Raw genomic sequence first — 19,050 nt, 5'->3', positions numbered from 1 at the left:
CCTAATCTATCTATCTTTCGCACTCTCTATTTTTCTCTCTCAATCACTATATGTTTCTCCTCTCCACTTTCCTAATAATCTTTTGGTCTTTGCTTTTGTACAATATCTCAGTAGTCCGTACAGCAGCAGCAGCGTTTTGTCACTGACGAGCTCTGTGCACTGCTAACAGTCTCCTTCCTCTCTGCAGACTGCGTTGTGCGGTCATGTGACTGCTCTTCTCAAAGAAATACCGACGTCACACAGGGGGTGGTCTAGTGCAAGATCCCTGCTGATTGGATGTGTTCCGGGCATCATGGAAAAGTGCTTTTCGTGCCCGGAACACTTCCTGCTTTCAAAAATGGCGGCTGCCATTTTAGAAAGCAAGAAAAATAAATTCGGAGCGGACTTCCAATAATCCGAACCGGACTCGGACTTTTGAAAAAATCTAAACAGGATCCCATACCGGCCGAACCGGTTCACTCATTTCTAGTGATCAGCAAAGAATGAGTTCAAAAATGAGTTCAAGTGTGTATTAAAGCATTTTGTTTGTGTTTTATTAGTTAACTTAGACTGTTATGTAAATCACAGTTATAGAACAACACAATTGAACCACTCTTTATTAAAGGGTTATCCAGTGCTACAAAAACATGGCCACTTTCTTTCAGAGACAACACAACTCTTGTCTCCAGTTCAGGTGTGGTTTGCAATTAAGCTCCATTCACTTCAATGAAACTGAGCAGAAAATCCCGCCCAAGCTGGAGACAAGAGTAGTGCTGTCTCTGGAAGAAAGTGGCCATGTTTTTGTAGCGCTGGATAAACTTTTTAAGAATTAGTACAGACAAAGAGTATGCATACTTTTTCTTGCAACTGTAAACTACAAACATGTCCCCATCTAAACTGGATAAGGTGAGGCTCAACATTGCTGTATATCTTTCAAACAAGACATAAATGTCAACACATATTTGGGCTAGGTTCCCATACCGTTATTTTTGTGGTTTTTTTTGAGGCCAAATAATGGACTTTTTTTTCATGATAATAGCAGTTTGTGAAACAACAGCCGTCATTATAAAATATAAGCCATCAAAAAAAAAAAAAAAAAAGATGATGATGTGGAAAAAAAACATGGATTTTAATGGCCCAAGATATTGCATGGTATTAAAGCGGTTAAATGTCAGACATCATAATGAGTTATGAAGAGATCTCATGCAAAAAAGGTAAAAAAAACATGAAAGCAAGAGAAAGCAGTCAAATAATGGTAATTATCCATTCCGATAAAGCTATACAACCTCAGCACTTTCTAGTATAAAGAAAGAAGGGAAAAGGTTAATAAGCAGCGAGCACTGGCACATGCTGACCTGGTACAGAAAAGGTTAAAGCCATAATCACCGTTCGATTGTATTTGACTAAATTACACTCAGCCTATGAATGATAAAAGGGAAGTTTTTGGAACCACAAGATCATTATTGAGCACTAATACAGGACTCATTGGCAAAATGTTCTGTAATTTAAGCAATGTAGACAATGAAGGTTCTCTATCTTGCTACAAAGAGTGACCTACAGGATCCTGTGCAATGAATAATTATAGGCAATATCCATTTCAGCTTCTATTAGAACATCCAATAAAACAAGGTCATGACAACAGACAAGGATCACATCCCTGCTAGCATCAGAGCGGAGAGGACGAGTCACCCTGGAGGAAGTGGATTGTATCCTACTTGCTTTCCACAATGAATTAGCTCCATGACAGCTCCCCTAGGAAAATGACACTGCTTCCCATTGTTCCGCCACCTGTGACATCACTCATGGAAGACATCTCATGTTGGTTTTAAAGGAAAAATCCAAGCAATCACAAAACGTCACCTGAAACGTCATGCGTTTGGCATGTTTTTCACCTGCACATTATAAATGCTGTGAGATCTATTTGCTGTATGGTACCTATATTGTAGCAGTTTGTGACTGTGTTTTTGTTAGACACAATTTGCCATGTAGCCCAATGTATCAAACATTTTTATTTTTATAACAAGCTCTACAAATGCTTACATTTGGGTAACTAATGTTGTGTTTACACAGAGAGGTCTGTATGACAGATTATTGAAGCCAAAGACAGGAATGGATTTAAGAAGAGGAGAAGTCTCAGTCTTTCCCTTATGACCTGTTCTCTCTTTATAGTCCGTTCATGGGCTTTGGCTTCAAAAATCTGTCAGATAAATCTCTCTGTGTAAACGCACCATAAGATTTGGAGCGATTTAGAAAATAGTGGTTAGAATAAAGCGACTGTGGTATGACACAACATGAAGATAGTGTCTGTGTATATATGTGGCTAGGGCATACTTACCATGCATATGGGTGCCAAGACAAACATGAGATGTCTTTTGGGGATCTGTTTTTGAAAAGCCACATTGACAACTATCTGACTAAGAGTGCCTTTACACAGAGAGATTTATCTGACAGATCTTTGAAACCAAAGCCAGGAACAGACTCTAAACAGAGAACAGGAAAGACTGAGATATTTCTTCTTTTCAAATCCATTTCTGGCAGATTAATCTGTCAGATTAATCCCTCTGTGTAAATGCGCCCTAACTTTATAGTTCCCACAGGAGTTTACAGAGCTGAACACCAATCGGTCTAGTTATGGAGAAGCATAGGAGCAGAGCATTACCATTATATAAGTATTCATATGGGACCTTAATAAGCCTGGTAAAATTTTATGACAACATTATGAGGGTCAAAAGGGTGTTGGTTGTCACTGGGCTCCCCCCCCCCCCAAATAAATAAATAAAATAATAATAATAATAATAATAATAATAATAATAATACAAGTTCCTACTTTAATACAGTGCTAAAGGGGTTTGCCACCTAAGCCTGATCCACTCCCAAAGATTGTAACTTTACCACACTCAGCATCACCCAGAAAATAAAGTGAGTTATGCTCAATGTGAGCCCAGCCACACATTTCTAGGAAAGTGAGTATTGAGTCAATTTCGACAATGTTACTGATATTTAAAAACAAAAAAAATTAAAGATAAGCTCTGCAAGTATATTATAGACCACAGAGTAAAAGATAGCACACCCACACACACAATAAGGTGTGTACCTTAAACCTCAGTGATGTCAACTGATAGGATTCATGCAAAGTTATATTGGCTTGGGCGGAGAAAAGGGGGATATCTGAGGCTACAGCAGTTTATTTTTGATGGACAAAAATACTAAAGTATTACATAAATGATCAGATGTTTCTAGTCCCCTAGTGGGACTAAAAAAAAAGTAAATAAAGAAAGAAATATTATGGGGAAAAAAACTTGCCAGCAATTTTTCTACACAAAGAGGTTTCATTTTATAAAATGCCTAGAAAATACACTTACATGGCATTACTACCATTCTAGCAATCCATATAATAAAGGTAAAATATTATGTACACCGCATCACAAGAGTTGTTATATTCTATTCCTCCATTCCCCTATAAAAAAGCAATAATTTATGCGTACCCCAAAAGAGCCACAGAAAATGAAAAGTTATGCTTCCTGGAATAAAGCTAATTTTTTTTTTCATTAAATGTGCCATTATTGTGAATAAGCAGTATCTTTGGTATCTTTGTAATCATATCAACCCATCGGAATAGATAGCTTTTTACTTGTTACTTACAGTGAGCAGTAAAGATTTAGACATTAAATGGAAAAAAAAACACACACAAGGCAGCACTGCTGTTTTATCCTCATTTCCATTTAAAATGTACATGTTTTATGTATTCTAAAATAATTCTATTGACAAATAACATTCATGCCACAAAAGATGCCCACAGATATTGGCATAATTGAAAACTAAAGAACACAATTATCGATATCTAAATTCATCAACACAAAAACAAAAAAACTCCCGCAGTTCTTAATGCTAAGGGTACGTTAACACTGAGGAACAGGTGACGAATTTTAGGCAGAATCCGTACTTAATTTTACACATATTCTGCTTGAAATTCCACCTGTAAAATATGTACAGAGCACTGTCCCATTGTCTTCAATGGGATTTCCACTTTGTTGTTCACATGGTGAAAATTTACGACATCAATTTTTGGGGCAGATTCCACTAGAGAAATCCCAAAGGCTTTGAATTTCAACTTTCCGCTCAAATTCTGCTTGAATTCCATGCCTATTCCACCAGAGCTGAAGAAGAGAAAATTTCAAGCAGAAAAATTTCCTCTTCAATTCCTCAGTGTGAACGTACCCTAAAGTATGGAACTCAAAGCAGACCGCATCCCAAACCCTCTCTACCCAAAGTATTGTACCGGCTGGATAGATAATAAATTATTTATGCCATATCCGTAACTTTCGAAACTATTTCTTTATACTTGCTTGCATTCCCCCTGTGAGTGTGAAAAGTGTTCATGCGTTGCATGCTAATGGAGGAGTTAAGAGTCCTGCTGTTTTATTTAGGAGTCCCAGAAATGCAGCGTACAGACAGGGGGCTTACTGCAAGGCAATGCAATTGGATACAAAGATAAAATGACAGATTCAGAACACCAGTGCCTGCGCCTATCCAGACATTACAGTAGTTTAGGAGAAAAGGGGTTCCTTGATCACAGATTCTCAATAACCAATAACCCTGTGTTTTCATTGTTAGCAAGGGGCAGTGGCGTAGCTATAAGGGTCGCCGGGGTCGCCATGGCGACCGGGCCCCTACGCTAGGGGGGCCCGCACGGCCCCCCCTTGCCACTTGTGACACTGTCACTTTAAGCATCCCGAGAAGCTGCGGCCGCATGTGACGTCATCACGCCTGCCGGAAGTCCCGTCCCTGCGGCTCGCAAGATGGAGCCCGAAGAGGAGGAGGAGAGCTGCTGCCTGCAGCCACAGCGCGGATTAGGTGAGTAGGATGTTTGTTTTTTTAGGGGCACCTCTGGGGGCATTATTAGTTCTTGAGGGCACCTCTGGGGGCATTATTATTTATGGGGGCACCTCTGGGGGCATTATTAGTTCTTGGGGGGCACCTCTGGGGGCATTATTATTGTATGGGGGCACCTCTGGGGGCATTATTATTGTATGGGGGCACCTCTGGGGGCATTATTAGTTCTTGGGGGGCACCTCTGGGGGCATTATTATTGTATGGGGGCACCTCTGGGGGCATTATTATTGTATGGGGCACCTCTGGGGGCATTATTAGTTCTTGAGGGCACCTCTGGGGGCATTATTAGTATATGGGGGCACCTCTGGGGGCATTATTATTGTATGGGGGCACCTCTGGGGGCATTATTAGTTCTTGGGGGCACCTCTGGGGGCATTATTATTGTATGGGGGCACCTCTGGGGGCATTATTAGTTCTTGGGGGGCACCTCTGGGGGCATTATTATTGTATGGGGGCACCTCTGGGGGCATTATTATTGTATGGGGGCACCTCTGGGGGCATTATTAGTTCTTGAGGGCACCTCTCGGGGCATTATTATTGTATGGGGGCACCTCTGGGGGCATTATTAGTTCTTGGGGGCACCTCTGGGGGCATCATTATTGTATGGGGGCACCTCTGGGGGCATTATTAGTTCATGGGGGCAACTCTGTGGGCGTTATTAGTTCATGGGGGCCACCTCTGGGGGCATTATTAGCTCATGGGGGCACCTCTGGGGGCATTATTAGCTCATGGGGGCACCTCTGGGGACATTATTAGTTGATGGGGGCAACTCTGGGGGCATTATTAGCTCATGGGGGCACCTCTGGGGGCATTATTAGTATATGGGGGCACCTCTGGGGGCATTATTAGTTCATGGGGGCACCTCTGGGGGCACTATTAGCTCATGGAGGCACCTCTGGGGGCATTATTAGTTCATGGGGGCACCTCTGGGGGCACTATTAGCTCATGGGGGCACCTTTGGGGGCATTATTAGTTCATGGGGGCACCTCTGGGGGCACTATTAGCTCATGGGGGCACCTCTGGGGGCGTTATTAGTTCATAGGGGGCAACTCTGGGGGCATTATTAATTCATGGGGGCACCTCTGGAGGCATTATTAGTTCATGGGGCACCTCTGGGGGCATTATTAGTTCATGGGGGCCACCTCTGGGGGCATTATTAGCTCATGGGGGCACCTCTGGGGGCATTATTAGCTCATGGGGGCACCTCTGGGGGCATTATTAGTTGATGGGGGCACCTCTGGGGGCATTATTAGTTCATGGGGGCACCTCTGGGGGCATTATTAGTCCATGGGGGCACCTCTGGGGGCATTATTAGCTCATGAGGGCACCTCTGGGGGCATTATTAACTCATGAGGGCACCTCTGGGGCCATTATTTGTTCATGGGGGCACCTCTGGGGGCATAATTAGCTCATGGGGGCCACCTCTGGGGGTATTATTATTGTATGGGGGCACCTCTGGGGGCATTATTAGCTCATGGGGGCACAGCAGGGAATCCTACATACAGGGGGCACAGCAGGGGATCCTACATACAGGGGGCATCCCACATTCCTACTCACTTTACTGCACATTACACCAAACAGCGCAGTTACTATGGGAGCCTACAGGAGGAAGAAAGGGAAGGAAGTTGCTAGAAATGTGCGGAGCCTAAATTGTTTGTCTCGCAGGTTCTAAGGGGATGAAACGTATCTGGAAGGAATCATCTTGGAGGACTGGGCCGAATGAAGAGGAAAAGGGAAAGTGATGCCTCAGATCAAAGAAGACGTCACCGGTGAGTCACTGTATGACGGTTTTCTTATTTTGTAGAACATCATTTAGTAGGGGTGCCCCGAGGTGGAAAAGGTTGGGAAGCACTGCGCTAATCTGTCCCGCTGCGCCCGCTGGCACATGCTGTCATCTGATTGGGCCTCTTACCTAATCAGATGACAGCAAGTACCAGCGCCCCCTCCTCCAGACATCTGCCTTGGCGGCCCAAGCTATGTCCTATGGCCGTGTCTTTACCGCGTTGAGCTCCAGCTTGTGCTGCATCTACATTATCTGTACTCAGAGATATCACTGTGTTATCTGTGGTGTTACATAGGACTGCAGGGGACATCTACTACATGATCTGTACTCAGAGATATCACTGTGTTATCTGTGGTGTTACATAGGACTGCAGGTGACATCTACTACATTATCTGTACTCAGAGATATCACTGCGTTATCTGTGGTGTTACATAGGACTGCAGATGACTACTACATTATCTGTACTCAGAGGGATATCACTGTTATCTGTGGTGTTACATAGGACTGCAGGTGATATCAGGTGACTTCTCCAGGTTGCAGAAGTTCAAACTTCATCGTGCCCTGCTGACAGTTTATAATGGGAGTTGTAGTTTTGCAGCATGTGGCTCTTCAGGTTGCAGCACTACAACCCCCATCGTTTCCAACTGGCAGTTCATGATGAGAGTTGTAGTTTTTCAGCTGTAGAGTCAAAGATTGGAAAACAATGATTAGACAATGACACAGTACAGTCCATTATCTATAGGGGGCAGTAGTGCAGTACATGAGGTGGAGGCAGTGACAGGGCATTAGAACATGGTGGCACATTAGAGTAATTGGATATAACGTTAGATAGGACTTTGCCTGATCGGGTGAGATGGGGGGCCCCAAGCTAACATTTTGCACCAGGGCCCATCAGCCTTTAGCTACGCCCCTGGCAAGGGGTAAACTTTCCACTTAGTTTGGTTCAGCTCAGTTAACTCCTTAGTTCTTTTGTTGCCCTGGATTGTTCATTGCTCATGCACATGACTTCAGAGCTGACATGTGTTTAGTCACTGCATAGTCACTGTGTCACTGTGATAAATATTCATCAGAAGGTGGTGTTATAGGGGTGGGCCACAGATTAGTACACCAAGGGGTAACATAACACCTACAGTGTACAAAAGGCCTGTTTTGCATATTATTAAAAATGGATTTTTACAGAAAAACAGTGCATAGAGGGCACAAAGTAACAGTAACATGTTATAACCACTGTGTCATGCCCTATTGGCCCATATCAGCAGGTTAACATGGTTTCCCTTTAAAAAAAAAAACAGTGTAGGTAAAAACTGAAACCCTATTATCCTTAGCAGAGCAAGTGGGAAAGATGCATGGCACAAGGATGGCGCTCTTTGAATCACAGTGTCATTCTTTGCCCCATGCATGTCCTGTACTAGACATAGTAACACAGTGTGAACATATTTGCCTGGAGTGTTAATAGCAGCCGGTCCTGGTGGCAAATTTGCTTAAATATACAAAAATTTGCATACATTTAAACTGATTCCATAAACTCTAAGTTATTTAATGGTTAAATGAGGGCAAGCACTTTAATGCACAGATATATTAACCGTACTACATTCTGTATAAACTTAATGGAACATAATGCTAATATAAGACAGGAAAACTGTTCCTATTAGGATCCCCAGTGGGTACAGCAGTATTGCATTTTGTTGAAGATGTGTGTAAATGCTGTTTGAAAATTGTCTTGGTCTCTGGTGGAATGCGGAGCCTTAAATTCCATTAAAAAGTAAGGTTCATGTATACCCATGCTAAACGCAATGTTACATGCCTCTAATTAACACTAAAATAATACAATCTCCAATTAACAATTAAAAAAATAGAACGTCTGATCTGCACAGAGGAATTATTATCATCATCATGACTTATTTATCAAGTGACAGCATATCCCACAGTGTGCTGTAAATGTAAGGTTTGTGGCCATGCAAAAGTAAAACATACACCTATAGCAACAAATGGACGTATTGATTCACATGAAGTATTAATACCTAAATAGCATCTTAGACTCAGTCTTAAAGCTCACTACTAGAGGTTGGGAGACAATGAGTTACTTAAAGTAATATTGTCACCCCCGCCCCCCTCTATGTGCGGTTCTCCGCACCATCAAGAAGCTTAGATGCTGCACATTTGATATATAGGAAAGAGTTGCATCAATAGCTCACAAGTGGTAGACTCGACACTAGATAATGTAGTGTAGTATAAGTTTTATTTAGATAGACAAAAAGAAAGAAGTGCTTCATATATACAGTGAGAAGTAGCTTTTCAAGAAAGCATAAATAGTATTCATGTTGAGTAAACAGATATGCAATACAATAGTTAGTAGGTGGGCGTATGTCCACAGTATGCGTGGCTACTTTACCCTACCTTACTCTAGGGGACCGCTGGGATTTAAGCATCCTTAGTCCCCAGCGGAGAATGTCCCTATTTCTTGATGATTGGTATGATGTTTTTTGTCTGTATGGTATATGACTGTATATGGCTGTACAATCTAGGTTCAAACCAGCATAGGTTTATGATAGGTATTAGGAATTAGGACAGTAGTTATTTAGTTATTCCACAGGTCATCCGACGCGTTTCCCCCTTTGGGTAGGGATAACTGGGTTCATCAGGGATGCTCAGTCTGTGGATGGTCAGCCATGTGATAGATCTGTCAGCTTGATATAGTGATTGTTGCACAGGAGTCCGTTGTTAGTTACATGATGAGAGGAAAGATTCAGTATTGATGCTGTTGTCAGCCACTGGTGGTATAGATCCGGTAAATGGTAGCAAGATATTGCCCGGATCGTTAGGGTGGAGGTGCCTGTGACTAGGGTCTGTTACATTAATTCCATGATGGGGGAGATGTGGAGATGTGTATACAGAGCCCAGGCTCAGTACGTCCCTCGATGAGGCGGCATCTCCCTCCTCATCCGAACGAGGGACGTACTGAGCCTGGGCTCTGTATACACATCTCCACATCTCCCCCATCATGGAATTAATGTAACAGACCCTAGTCACAGGCACCTCCACCCTAACGATCCGGGCAATATCTTGCTACCATTTACCGGATCTATACCACCAGTGGCTGACAACAGCATCAATACTGAATCTTTCCTCTCATCATGTAACTAACAACGGACTCCTGTGCAACAATCACTATATCAAGCTGACAGATCTATCACATGGCTGACCATCCACAGACTGAGCATCCCTGATGAACCCAGTTATCCCTACCCAAAGGGGGAAACGCGTCGGATGACCTGTGGAATAACTAAATAACTACTGTCCTAATTCCTAATACCTATCATAAACCTATGCTGGTTTGAACCTAGATTGTACAGCCATATACAGTCATATACCATACAGACAAAAAACATCATACCAATCTTCAAGAAATAGGGACATTCTCCGCTGGGGACTAAGGATGCTTAAATCCCAGCGGTCCCCTAGAGTAAGGTAGGGTAAAGTAGCCACGCATACTGTGGACATACGCCCACCTACTAACTATTGTATTGCATATCTGTTTACTCAACATGAATACTATTTATGCTTTCTTGAAAAGCTACTTCTCACTGTATATATGAAGCACTTCTTTCTTTTTGTCTATCTAAATAAAACTTATACTACACTACATTATCTAGTGTCGAGTCTACCACTTGTGAGCTATTGATGCAACTCTTTCCTGTTTGATATACATAAGTGGGGACACCTTTACCATACATACCATATCCTTGGGGATCGCATACTTCCGTTATACATTTGATATATACCTGCATAAAACTTGTTGTCTGTATGTCCTTCATGTTCCTTAATCGCTTCATATCATTGGTGGACAGCATCACCAAGGTGGGGCTTCATGGCCGTGAAGCCCCACCTAGGTAATATGTTCCAAAAAAGTACATAGGAAACCAACTAGCACACCAAATAACAATCCTTTATTTAAAGGAGTTGGTCACCTTTTTTCATATCAAGTGGTGCAATTAAGTGGCAATAATTTGCTTCTATTAAAACATCTCAGGTCTTCCAGTACTTATCAGCTGCTGTATGTCCTGCAGGAAGTGGTGTATTCTTTCCAGTCTGAAGAGCAGGAGAGGTTTTCTATGGGGATTTGCTACTGCTCTGGACAGTTCCTGACATGGACAGAGGTGGCAGCAGAGAGCACTGTGTCAGGCTGGAGAGAATACACCACTTCCTGCAGCATCCTGCAGGACATACAGCAGCTGATAAGTACTAGAAGACCTGAGATGTTTTAATGCAAATCTTACAAAATAACAAACCTTTTAATCATCTTTAAACAAATCCAAATATATAGAATTACATTTATATATGTACAATCCCATAAAAACATTTAAAATTAACCCTCACTCGGGGGTTCCTAGAGGTAATAGCAACCCCTGCCCTGTCCACACAAAATATGGAAGGTGATATGCCTATGCAGTGCAAAATAGCGCAATGTAGTATGGGATTTTACCTGCTAGACCACGTATAGAAAAGTGCCATGTGCTAATATGTAAACATATATATTGCAAAATGCTGTAAAATGCATAAGGTGTTACCAGACAGGGTACATAGAACCCCATGCGTTCTGTCCACATCTTACACTTCTTCAGGGGTGTTTCTTTAAGCCCCATCTAGGTGACATTCTCTACTGTTAAAATGAAGTGAGAGTAAGGGGGGTTTACAGTATCACTTTAAAGGTGTAGTGCGGTGCTAAACAATTATTCACTAAATAACACACATTACAAAGTTATACAACTTTGTAATGTATGTTATGTTAGTGAATCGCCCCCTTCCCCGTGTTTCCCCCCACCCACACCAGACCCAGAAGTGTAGTGCTCTATACATACCTGCTTCTTGCCTACCCCCGTCCGCCATCTTGTGCCAATGATGTCATCTTCGGCCGGCCGAACCGCTCCGACCGTCCCTAGTGCCGGTCGTCCTCTGCCGCGTCATCAGCTACTCAGCCCCGATTGGCTGAGTATAACTGTGCTCAGCCAATTGCGGCTAAGCAGCTGATGACGCGACAGAGGGCGGCCGGCACTAGGGACGGTCGGAGCGGTTCGGCCGGCCGAAGATGACATCATTGGCACAAGATGGCGGACGGGGGTAGGCAAGAAGCAGGTATGTATAGAGCACTACACTTCCGGGTCTGGTGTGGGTGGGGGGAAAAACGGGGAAGGGGGCGATTCACTAACATAACATACATTACAAAGTTGTATAACTTTGTAATGTGTGTTATTCTGTGAATAATTTCTGAGCGCCGCACTACCCCTTAAGTCTAAGTTCACACAACATATTTTTCCATTTAATAACGGCCGTTGTAACATCGGCCGTTATTAAATGAAAAAATACATTGTATTGATTGTAATGGAATCCCAGCCGCCGTGTAGAGGCTTGTAACTGTAGAGGCTTGAAGAGTGGGATGTCATGTCTCAGCAGACAATAAGTCGACTTGTAAACTGCATGAGAGGTTATTTTCAGGGCCCATTCACACTGAATAAAACAGGCGGACATTCCGAGTGGAAACCCCGCTGTGAACTCCATTCGAAATCCCGCCGTCCGGGACCTAAACCTGTAATTGACACATGACAAGTTCTTGAGACATTGACATTTTTTGATGGTTTATACCCACCACTGGTGCAGACTTTTCTCCTATTTTCATAATATCACTGTGGCGTTGGCTTTTTACATTTTTCATACATTTCACCTGCAAGCTGAATATCCCTAAGCAGTGTAGTCTGAGAATGAATATTTTTATGTTAAGATGCTGTTCCTCAACAACATATACGTCCATTTGTATAGAAATATTTTAGAGATCTTTGGCATGACTCTTCTGTGGGTCTTCATTTCAATAGCAGCTACTGACTGCCAAAAGCGTAATCTGCATCTGCAGCATTTGTAGGGTGATCTTCTTAACCTGCACGCTGCTTGGCAGAATTAGGAGAGAAAAAACTAAAAATAAAATAAATGTGAGCATTCCCTAAATGACGCCTACAGGGAGTCTTTAAGCTGGATTACACATTGGGTTTCAGCTCTGCCTCCCCAGCTCGTCTCTCAGGCTGAACACTGAGACCATATCGGATCTTTCTGCTTGGGGAGATCTGCGCAGCTGCATTCAGCAGAAATGGGGGGATGAAACTTACAAATGCAGCATTTTTGCTTTTGGTTCCATCAATTTTAGGAGGCTGGCATTGACTGTTACAAATCTGATTCACTGATTTCACCTGGTCTAGCTTGAAGCGGAAATGCTGCTTAAGAATGGGTAAGAGTGGTTCATTCTGCCTCTGGAAATTTACATCTATTCTAGAAATTCTCCTGCACTTATAACAGCAGACAGCAGCTTTACGAAATATTATATATTATAAAAACTTTCCTTTATAATTCAGAGACTGAACTTAATGATCAAGGCTTATTAAAGGATTCACATTAACCTCTTAGCATCCAGGTAGTTTTGACATTTGGGTCCAGAAGGATTTTCATTTCTCTCTTTTTAAAATTTTTATTTTCTTCAACAAAAAACATGTGAAACCTTTTTGTACATTTTTATTTAATTAATGTTGTGGGTAAAAAGCAAGAGAAACTAATTCTATAATAGAATTGTTAGCACCAGGTATAGCAAGGGCAGTCAGACAGATATAGCCCTGGCTGTTCCTACCGTCTCTCCGTGCCTACTAGCCTCGGTCAGCCCTAGACAGCTGCGGACAACCACAATGGCGGTCCCTGCTCTGGTGTAAGTGGAACACAAAACACGGACAGACAAACACAATAAAGCGTGGTGAACAGTCCGGGTCAATAACGGCGGGCAACAAAGGTACAAAAAAACGGAGGCAGTCTGATAGTCAAGGCAGGCAGCGAAACTGGGAAGTCAAGAAAAAAAGTAAAGGTCCAGAAAATGAGCAAAAGGTGAAAGTACTATAAGTCACAGCAAGCTAGCCTAGCAAAGAAAACTAATAGCCAGCACTGTCTGCTGGGCTTACATACTATTTATGCAGGATCAGGGACTCAGTACAGCAGCTGATTGGACCAGCCTGATTCCCCACAGAGCTCACCTGCAGAGCAGCAGCTTAACCCTACAGCTGCCAAGGCATAACAAGCATGACGGGTGGGGCTAAACAAACCTAAAATAGACCTGTGTTCAGACAGGGTTCTGGAACTGCACAGAAACACCAACTGTCAGGATGGTATCTTTGCGGAGCGTTATGCGTCCCTCTGCTCGTGCTGTGCGGCCGAGAAGGCGCTGATATTCTCTTATTCTGTTCTGTGTTTTGTTTTGCTGTGTCTGAACACTGGTTTATTTGCTCTCTTTGGGAGACACACCCGACTTCACCTGCTGAGTACTGTCTGGCCATGTCAGGGTTAATCTGTGTTTTGGTTCTGCTGTGACTGACAGGTCTTCCTGCCAGTGGATCTGTTTTGTTCTCAGGTGTCTGTGCTTGGAGATCAGGGGGATGGTCCAATTATGTTCTGGATCAGAACCCTGGCCTCCTATATAACCTCCTCAGCCTGGGATATCATTGCTGGTTATTGACTTAGTCTCTGCCTGCTTGAGTTTTTGCTATTATCTGTTGTTTCTCTGACCCTTCTGCCTTGTGTTCTGACCTTCCTTGCTAGCCGCCTGCCCCTGACCATATTGCTTGTTTTTTGACTCTGCTTATTGGATTGTGATTTTGTACTTTTGCTGCCCGATTGTTGTGACCCGGACTGTCGACTATTCTTCATTGTGTTTTGTCTGTCTGTCTTGTCATTGTGTCCCACCTATCCAGTGCAGGGACTGCTGCCCAGTTGCTCGCCGCCATCTTAGGGCGGATTGTGGCAAGTAGGTAGAGGACAGTGGGCGGGGCTGAGCTTAGGGCTCACTGTCTTGTCTTGTCCTGCTGTCCGGATCCTAACACCAACTCTGCATCTTCTCGGCCACACAGCCTGAATCGAGAAGCGCCAGCACACATTCCTAACAAGAATACCCTTTTTTTCCCCGTGGTAGTGTTCATAGATCGAAAAAGTTAAAGTGCTATTCTTTTGTATTTTCATTATTATGTTTTATTATATCTCTATTTGCCAATACATTACCTAATAAATACATTAATCTATTTGCCCATGAATGCCTAATAAACACATAGTCAATATGAAAGGGCAGCTCTATACACTGCATAGGGTACTGTATTTATATTAGTGTACGCAAGTTTCTTTAATCTCTAACTTAGGGTCTTCTTGCCCGCGGAACTTCCGGCCATGCCTTAATTGCAGGTTAGACCTGAACTTGTGACTTTAAACAGTATCAATGTAGACAAAAGATGTCTTTTTCTTGCAAATCCTATGGACCCCCTCCCCCTTCCCATGCAATCGCTGAGGAGCAGTCCATTCAACTTACTCGGCCGGGCCTCAGTGTCGGAATAACGATATTCCCAGCTTGGTAATCAACAGATCTGGTCGATCAGTGCTGTATTGTATACACCGCCTTAATCTCTATCTATGAGAGATCAGTGCTGTATTATATACACTGCCTTAATCTCTATCTATGAGAGATCAGTGCTGTGTATATAAAAGTCCCTCAGGGGGACTTATAGTTACTGTGTAAATTTTTTTTATAAATTAATAAAAAATCTCCTCCCCTAATAAAAATTACCCCCTTTTCTCATTTTATAAATAAACACATTTGGTATCGCCATGTACGTAATCATCCAAACTATTAAATTATCTAATTCCTGATCTCTCACGCTAAACAGCGTAAATGCGAAAAACTTACCAAAGTGCAAAATTGCTGATTTTTTTTGTCACATCAAATCCAGAAAAATTGTAATAAAAATTGATCAAAAAGTTGCATAAATGCAAGCAAGGTACAGATTGAAAGAACAGACCATATCGCAAAAAATGACACCTCACACAGCCCCATAGACCAACAAACAAAAGCGTTTAAAGGAGGGCAATATAGAAATTTAGAAATATAGAAATATAGAAAATTTTTTTAAAGAGCACCTTATATATACATAACTTGTGCATTTACATAGCCCTGTCAGCTAATATAATTTATTCACTATTCCACAATGGTTAAATGCATCCTGCAATAAGGAATCACATTCTAGAAGACACTAGGCTAATCTGGAAAATGCCTGAAATCAATAGGAAAATGATGATCAATATTCTGAATGCATCACTGTGATTGACAGCTTCTTATATTTCTTGGTAATGGGTTTAAATTTGCAAAGGTGCATCTTAACTAGAAGTGATATGACCACCAATGGCCAATTGTCAATGGACTGTACCATAAAGTGCTGGAAAATTGGCACAAATATTGGGACTGGTTACAAGCATTGTTTGGGGAAAAAAAAGTTATAACAGGTTTCATGTACTTTATCACATAAGGGCATAGAGCACACAATATGACATATACATTTACATATACCCATTCAAAGTAACCCTGTTACCCACTGAAAGATGCTGCATACAATAAGACAGTAATGAAACAACGTCCCATCTCCCAAGACTGACAGTATTTCCAGTGCACATGCTTTCCTGCAGAGGAAACAGAGTAGCACTGTACATCTGATTATATTACAGCTTCCAAACAGCTGCCAAGAACTGCCTGGGAAATACAAGCCAACAGAGCTGGCAATGTGCAGCCGATCAGATGCTAAAAAGTGTAATCATCAAAAATAAAAACAAAAATAGAGAAAATAGCTGGCATAAAATCTTCAAGAAAATATGTGAGTGATGTTGCTTTATGCAAAGCAAAAAGAGAATGCATAGTGAGGTATTACTATTATAGCAGATAAAACTTATTATGAGGTATATGTTATAATATAAACCTAATTTGGTCACGGAATGCAGAATGAAATAAGATGCTACATGATTTAGAATCGAATTTTACTTTAAATAAATGATTTTTATATTATTTTGGAATTGTTAAAAGATAAAAGTAGATAAAAAAAATAGCTGTAACAATTCAGCTTTCTATTAAACATAGAAGATTAGGACACATAGGGATGACTGAAAACATTACTATTATTCTAAATTAATATCATTTCAAATCTAATTAATAAAACAAGGTTTTATTATCAGAAAATATAATTTCAAGTGTTTTATCATTATATATCCGATGTATATGTAGAACATAATGGCTAATGGGATAAAGGAAAACATATAAAAGTGTATATATATGTAAACTTTGCATGTATAATGGATGACATAACAGAAACCACTGACTGGTGTAGGATTGCTTCCATACTACTTTAACATGCTACAGATTTCCACTATGCAGCCCTTTAAATTCTTTATCAGGAAGTAGCGCTGTTGACTAAGTTGCCATTCCTGTTAAGGACCCATGGGGGACGAGGTGTTGACGCCAGTGAAACTGCCTGCCTCACACATCCGGGTGTACTGTAGACCTGCTTAATAGCTGCATGCTCCTATGTGCTCCATACCCTTTCCATCATGCAGGGATACATTATCATGTTTATTTAGTGTTACACAAGATACAGAGTTCATCTTTACGATCTTTACTCAAAATGACCTTCATTTCATACCAGCCTAATGCCATTCAACTTCTTTTATTCCCTAAAAATAGAAATCAATAAACTGTCTGTTAGCTGCAGAGGGCCTGTGAAAGTTATGGGGTCCTGCACAGAGGCGCAGCCATTGCAGATTTCTGATACAAAGCCAAATTCCTAATGAAATCCGAGGGCAGAGGGGAGGCTAATGTGATTCATTGTGTGAAAGCGAGCAGATGCATTAATAATCTCAGGCAAATGCACGTGTTTCACAAGTCAACGGAAGGGAGATTAGGAGACATAGTTGAAGTCCCCTGAGTCTCTCTCCCTCTCTACCTCATATTATATGGTTGTTAATTTGTTTGCAGGTTTTATGGAAGTAAATTAGTTTTTTCTTTGGAGCATTTATCCTGATCAAGCCCAGATACAGAGTGTTTATTTCCTGTAGGGAGAGGTCACAGCTAAAAGACCAATCGCACCCCAAGTAGATGCTTAACCAAAGAGTAGGTCCTCCCTAGATGCCAGACCAAGGGCTTCAAAGGTGGCAACTTCCATAAGTGCTTGTGGCAGCTGTGGGTTACTCCCTGTACTTGACTTCCTCCACATTACATCTTAAGGTAGGAGCTCTGTAAATTTGATACTCGGCCAAATACAAGTATTAAAATAAGACACAATGAAAGAATAAATCTTGCCACATGAAAAAACTCTTTGCAGCAGTGCTTCTCAATCCCACTCCTCATGGACCACCAACAGGTCATGTTTTGAGGATTTCCTTAGTATTTCACAGGTGATATAATTATACTCAGTGCATCAGGTATTATCACTAGAAAAGAGCAAACCGGGTTTAGGGTCGAGTCGATCCGAACCCGAACGTTCGGTATTTGATTAGCGGGGGCTGCTGAACTTGGATAAAACTCTAAGGTTGTCTGGAAAACATGGATATAGTCATTGGCTGTATCCATGATTTCCACATACCCTTAGGGCTTTATCCAAGTTCAGCAGCCACCGCTAATCAAATGCAGAAAGTTCGGGTTCGGATCGACTCGAGCATGCTCGAGGTTCGCTCATCTCTAATTATCACAGGTGTTCTTTGTATGGGATATCCCCCAGAACATGACCTGAATTGAGAAGCACTGCTTTAGGATACGTTCACACTTACCGGATCCGCAGCTTATTTTCTGTGCGGATCCGCAGCAGATTTCATTTAAATAACTGAACACAGCATCAAATCTACATTATCAAATCTTCTGCGGATCATGTAGGTGTGAACGCATCCAACAAAACTCTGAGTCCAGCTTCCAGCAAGTGGTTGCAAAATTGGATTTATTCAAAACCTTTGTCCCCGTACACACACTGCAGCATGCCCCCGACAAGATGCCTATGCGTTTCAGCTGCGACACGCAGCCTTAATCATGGCTAATCTTCATGGGGCTATGCTGCACTAAATAGCTGCTGTGTGGTGGTGTACGTCATCAGCCCTGTGCGTCGCGGCATTGATGACGATAACACTCATCACCTGCAGACTAATGAGCAACATCACCCGTGAAGTGAAAAAGACCGTGTAGTTAATATCATCAAGCTTCATAAAACCAACACAAAAGGTTACTGTTAGTTCCCTCCGTTACTTCTACTAATACAATCATATAATCATGTTAAGCAAAGACTCAGGGGAAAACACATTATTCAATATCATGTAATCACCGTGACTAGGGGGCAGTTCACATTAGATGTAAAGGGCAGGTCAAAATGACGCAAAAGAATGCTTTTCACCCTCTTACACAGCAACTGATAATCAGTAATATATGAGTAATTCCTTTCTCATGTTCATACCCGGCGGCTAACAGGTATCCAGGCGGAACATCCAGAAGGCTTCTTTATCCTTTAAAGCCCTCTGGATGT

The 19,050-nt window shown here is 42.0% G+C and overlaps 1 long non-coding RNA gene across 4 annotated transcripts in view; it reads left to right on the top strand.

Annotated features, from left to right (window-relative positions):
• Positions 1 to 19,050, top strand: part of LOC138789716 (uncharacterized) — a 107,123-nt gene that overhangs the window by 68,440 nt on the left and 19,633 nt on the right. The gene's annotated exons all lie outside the window — the stretch shown is intronic.

Source organism: Dendropsophus ebraccatus, chromosome 4 (genome assembly GCF_027789765.1).
Source record: "Dendropsophus ebraccatus isolate aDenEbr1 chromosome 4, aDenEbr1.pat, whole genome shotgun sequence".
Taxonomy (NCBI): domain Eukaryota; kingdom Metazoa; phylum Chordata; class Amphibia; order Anura; family Hylidae; genus Dendropsophus; species Dendropsophus ebraccatus.
Note: the sequence above shows the minus strand (reverse complement) of the source record. Positions and strands in the feature narration are given on the sequence as shown.